This window comes from Hevea brasiliensis, chromosome 17, assembly GCF_030052815.1.
Source record: "Hevea brasiliensis isolate MT/VB/25A 57/8 chromosome 17, ASM3005281v1, whole genome shotgun sequence".
Taxonomy (NCBI): domain Eukaryota; kingdom Viridiplantae; phylum Streptophyta; class Magnoliopsida; order Malpighiales; family Euphorbiaceae; genus Hevea; species Hevea brasiliensis.
In genome coordinates, this window is record NC_079509.1 from 21948903 (window position 1) to 21954824 (window position 5922).

The 5922-nt window shown below is 36.9% G+C and overlaps 1 non-coding gene across 1 annotated transcript; it reads right to left on the reverse strand.

Moving 5' to 3' along the window:
* Window positions 1-527: 527 nt before the first annotated feature.
* On the reverse strand, window positions 528-634 carry LOC131175792 (small nucleolar RNA R71). Its single transcript, XR_009145982.1, has one exon. It is a non-coding gene; the product is annotated as a small nucleolar RNA R71 (small nucleolar RNA).
* Between the last annotated feature and the right edge of the window lie 5288 nt (window positions 635-5922).

Here is a 5922-nt window from a genome sequence, read left to right on the forward strand (position 1 = left end):
ACAAGAAAGAAACCAAAAGAAGAAAAGAAGCATTGAGAGAAACTGAATTAGAAGCAGACATGGTTGATGAAAGAATTAGAATTGGTGGTGGTATTGTTGGAAAAAATCGAAACAATGAACATGTAGCCCAAGGTGAAGAAGTTGTAAATGCTAATGTGCCTAGAGGAAGTATGATGGATCATGCTTTTCCTCGTTTTGATGACTTGAGAGAGAGTATAGCAAGACCAAGAATTGATGCAAATAGTTACAAGATGGATTTTGGAGTTCTTCAAATGATTCAAAATTCTCAATTTGGGGGACATCCTTCTGAAAATCCACACACACATCTAAAGAAGTTTGCTATGATTTGTGATATGCAAAAACAACCTGGAGTATCTGATGATGCAGCAAGATTGAAGCTATTCCCGTTCTCGTTGAAGGATAGAGCATTGGATTGGCTTGATTCTTTACCTCACAACTCCATTACAAATTGGGAGCAACTCACTGATGCATTTCTTGCACAATATTTTCCACCTGAAAAAACTCAAGAATTGAGGAATCAAATGACAGCTTTCAGACCAAGAGAAGATGAAACTCTCTATGAATCATGGATGAGATGGAAGGAATTAGAGAGACAATGCCCACATCATGCCATTCCAAAATGGATGATAAACCAGAATTTTTACACCAATGTTACTCCTGCAATTAGAGGGATTATTGATGCTCAAACAGGAGGAGAATTTATTATGAAGCATGAAGATGAAGCTTATGTGCTATTGGAGAAAATTGCAAAGAATACTCATCTTTGGAGTAGTCCAAGAGGACCAGCTCCAACTCAAAAGAGGCAAGCTGCTGGAATGTATGACCTTGATCCATTCAACATGATTAATGCAAAGTTTGATGCACTTACAAATGTGTTGGCTAAGAAGATGGAAGATTTAAGTATGTTGGTTAGTTCATCATCATCATCTGGAAGTTCACAACAAGTTGCTTATGCAGAAGGAACTACCAGATGTGGAGTAGACTATGGAGAGCAAGCTGCATATGTTGGTAATTATGGAAACAAACAAATGGGGAATTCTTATTCTCAAACTTATAATCCAACTTGGAGGAATCATCCCAACATTTCATGGGGAAATCAGCAAAGTCAAGTTCCAAATCAGAATTTTCAACCACAATAGCAACAAGGAATTCCATATCAGCAAAATAGGCAACCATTGCCTAATTTTCAGTAGAGAAACATGAATCCTGTACCTCTACCAAAACAGCAAGAACAAAGTTCCACCACAGAAGCTTTATTACAACAGATTCTTGCTAACCAAACTAAGCATGATGAAGAGATGAGAGAGATGAAAGCAAGGCTAGAACAGATGCAAACACATAACAGAATGTTGGAAAATCAGATTGCACAACAAGCATCTTCCTCAGGTACCAAGTCTTTTGGAAAACTTCCAAGTCAACCAGAAAACCCAAGAGAGTAGTGTCAAGCTATTACTTTAAGAAGTGGGAAAGTTATAAATAATGAGAAGAGTGAAAGAAATGAGAAAAGTGAAAATAGTGAGAAGAGAGAAAATGAGAAAGAAATTGATGAGAGTGAAAAACAAGAAAGTGAGAAAGAAAGTGTAGAAAAATGTAAAGAGAAAGTTGAAGAAAAGGAAGAGAAGTATATACCTCTAGAGCCTTACAAGCCACAACTCCCTTTTCCACAAAGATTTCAAAAAGCCAAGCTTGATGAGCAATTTGGAAAGTTCTTAGAGGTTTTGAAGAAGCTTTACATAAATGTTCCTTTTATTGATGCTCTTTCACAAATGCCCTCTTATGCAAAATTCTTAAAAGAAATTCTCTCAAGCAAGAGGAAACTTGAAGATCATGAAACTGTAGCTTTGACAGAAGAATGCAGTGCTATCCTCCAAAGGAAACTTCCTCCAAAGCTTAAGGATCCAGGGAGTTTTTCAATTCCATGCCATATTGGGGAATCATGTTCTACAAAAGCTTTATGTGATTTAAGGGCTAGTGTTAGCCTTATGCCCCTCTCCATTTATGAGAAGCTCAATATGGGAGATCTAAAGTCAACCCACATTTCTCTTCAGTTAGCTGACAGATCAATTAAGTATCCTGAAGGGATTTTGGAGAATGTGCCTCTGAAGGTTGGGAAGTTCTATATACCTGTTGATTTTGTCATCTTGGACATGGAAGAGGATTCTAATATTCCAATTATCTTGGGAAGACCCTTTCTAGCTACAACAGGAGCATTGATTTATGTTAAGGGAGAAAAAGTGACTCTTAGAGTTGGTGAAGATCAATTGGTTTTCAATATTAATAACACTATGAAGAAGCATCATTTTGAAGCTGATACTTGCTTGAGAATTGATATCATTGATGAGCTGGTTGAAGAACACTTTAGAAAGAGATATCCGGAAGATCCACTTGAAAATTGCTTGGTTCATGGAGGAGGCATAGACTATGACAACCCTCATGTGGCTGCATATGCTCAACATCTAGAGGGAAGTCCACCATTCATTTCTGCTCCAGTTTTTCAACTCACACAAAAGGGAATAGTCGAATCTAAGCAACCATCATTCAAGGAAGAAGATGCACCTAAGGTAGAACTTAAGCAACTTCCTTCTCAGCTCAGGTATGAATTTCTTGGCACTAATAACACTTATCCAGCAATTGTAAATGCAAACCTAAGTACCTTAGAGGCTGATAAGTTGTTAAGAGTGTTGAGGCAATTTAGGAAAGTTTTAGGATATACCATAGATGACATTAAGGGAATAAGCCCACACTTTTGCATGCACAGAATTATTTTGGAAGAAAATTGTAAGCCATCTATTGAACATCAGAGGAGGTTGAACCCAAATATGAAAGAAGTTGTTAAAAAAGAAATTTTGAAGTTGCTTGATGCAGGGATCATATATCCTATCTCGCATAAGACTTGGGTGAGTCCAAGACATGTTGTCCCAAAAAGGGTGGAATGACAAAGTGGTTAAAAATGAAAATAATGAATTAATTCCCACCGTAATGTGCTGACTAGTTGGCGAATGTGCATAGAATACAGAAAATTAAATATAGCCACTAGAAAAGATCATTTTCCACTTCCCTTCATTGATCAAATATTAGAAAGACTGGCTAGGCATTCTTCTTTTTGCTATTTAGATGGGTATTCAGGATTTTTTCAAATCCCTATCCATCCAAATGATCAAGAGAAAACCACTTTTAATTGTCCTTATGGAACCTTTGCTTATAGGAGGATGCCATTTGGGTTGTGTAATGCACTAGCCACTTTTCAAAGGTGCATGATGGCAATCTTCTCAGATTTCATTGAAGATATAATGGAGGTTTTTATGGATGACTTTTCTGTTTATGGATCTTCATTTGACATATGCTTGGCTAACCTTTCTAAAGTTTTGCAGCGATGTGCAGATACTGACCTTGTGTTAAACTGGGAAAAGTGTCATTTCATGGTTCAAGAAGGGATAGTGCTTGGACATTTGGTGTCTAACAGAGGAATAGAGGTTGATAAAGCCAAGGTTGAAGTGATAGAGAAGATGGCTCCTCCTACCAATGTCAAGGGAATTCGAAGTTTTCTAGGACATGCCGGGTTCTACAGACGCTTTATCAAGGATTTTTCTAAAATAGCCAAACCTTTGTCTAATTTGTTAAGTCATGACATACCTTTTGTATTTGACCAAGAGTGTTTGGATGCCTTTTGCAGGTTGAAGCAAGCTCTTATCACTGCACCAATCATGCAACCACCCGATTGGAGCCTATCTTTTGAAATTATGTGTGATGCTAGCAACTATGCAATTGGAGCTGTTCTTGGTCAAAGAAAAGACAAAAGAGCTTATGCTATTTATTATGCTAGTAGAACACTGGATGAAGCTCAAACAAATTATGCAACAACTAAAAAGGAATTCTTAGCAATTGTCTTTGCATTGGAAAAGTTCAGACCTTACATTTTAACTCAAAGGTGGTTATATTTTCAGATCATGCTGCTATCAGGTATTTACTCCATAAAAAGGAGGCTAAACCTAGGCTCATTTGGTGGATTCTGATGCTACAAGAGTTTGATTTGGAGATTAGAGATAAGAAGGGAGCTGAAAATGTAGTTGCGGATAATCTTAGTAGGTTGAAATTGGATGATGAAGAAATGGATGAAGTCCCTATTGATGAGTTTTTCTTGGATGAACAACTTTTCTCTCTTGTTGCTAAACTACCTTGGTATGCAGACTTGGTGAATTATTTATCTTGTGGAGTTTTACCTCTAGGAATGACATGGCAACAAAAGAAAAAGTTTTTGCATGAGGCAAAATTTTATAGATGGGATGATCCTTTACTCTTTAGGAGATGCTGTGATGGTTTAATAAGAAGATGTATTCCTGATGAGGAGACACAGAGTGTTAAGCATCATTGCCATGCTTCTGATTATGGAGGACATTTCGGAATCTCTAAAACAGCTAATAAAATTTTGCAAGCTGGTTTCTTTTAGCCAAATCTTTTTAAGGATGTGAGGAAATTTGTGTTAGAATGTGATAAATGTCAAAGGAGTGGAAATTTGTCAAAAAGAGATCAAATGCCCCTAAATGATATTCTTGAAGTGGAATTATTCGATGTCTGGGGAATAGATTTTATAGGGCCATTTCCTCCTTCATATGGTAATAAATACATTCTAGTTGGAGTTGACTATGTGTCAAAGTGGGTGGAAGCTATTGCAACTCCAACTAATGATGCTAAAGTGGTAGTGAAATTCTTAAAGAAATTTGTTTTGAGTAGATTTAGAGCTCCAAGGGCTGTAATTAGTGATGGGGGTTCACATTTTTGTAATAAGCAATTTGAGAGCTTAATGAGGAAGTATGGTGTAGTGCACAAGATAGCTACCCCATACCACCCTCAAACTTCAGGATAAGTTGAAATTTCTAACAGAGAACTCAAACATATTTTGGAGAAAACAGTGAGCAATTTTCGAAAAGATTGGTCTGTCAAACTAGATGATGCTTTATGGGCATATAGGACTGCTTACAAAACCCCTATAGGAACTACTCCCTTTAGGTTGGTGTATGGTAAGTCTTGTCATTTACCTGTGGAGCTAGAACATAGAGCATATTGGGCCATTCAGACCTTGAATTTTGATCTCAAGCAAGCTGGTGAGAAAAGGCTATTGCAACTTAATGAGCTTGAAGAATTGAGGATGGATGCCTATGAAAGTGCCCGTATTTATAAAGAAAGAACTAAAGTTTGGCATGATAAGCATCTTAGGAAAAAGGAATTTAAAGAAGGTGATTCAGTTTTGTTGTTCAACTCAAGATTGAAATTGTTCCCTGGAAAACTTAAATCAAGGTGGACTGGTCCATATAGAGTTTCTAAGGTTTTCCCTTATGGAGCAATTGAAATTTGGAGTGAAAAATCTGGGAATTTTAAGGTCAATGGGCATAGATTGAAACATTACATAACTGGAGACCCAATAAATGGAGCAAGCTGTTACAAGCTCTCCAATCCCTCACCTCTTTTTAGTGAAATGCATGAAAAGTCCAGCTAAGAACTATAAATTAGCCCCTTGGGAGGCATTCCAAGTTCTTTTATTTTGCTTTTGTTGATTTACTTCTATTTACATTGCTTTTGTTTTTATCTTAAATCTCCCCAAATTCATTTGACATTGTTGACTCTTATCCCTTGTAGATGTATTTCAATGGAGTAAGGTTGGTGAACTGCTGGGGAGTGACTCTTAATCTGAAATTTTGTCCTTCAACTCTCCCAATATTGATTTATTTTCACTGCATAACCTGTGCAGGTTTGCTTCTTGGTTTATGCAGAAAAATGCAATTTTCAGCAAAGAAGGGTCTACAGCACATGGCATATGTTTCTTTGTGAGGTTGGGTGTGTAAATTTTAAGTATTTGTACTTATCATGTTAATATGATGGTAAGTGGGTCATTTTTGTAGTTTT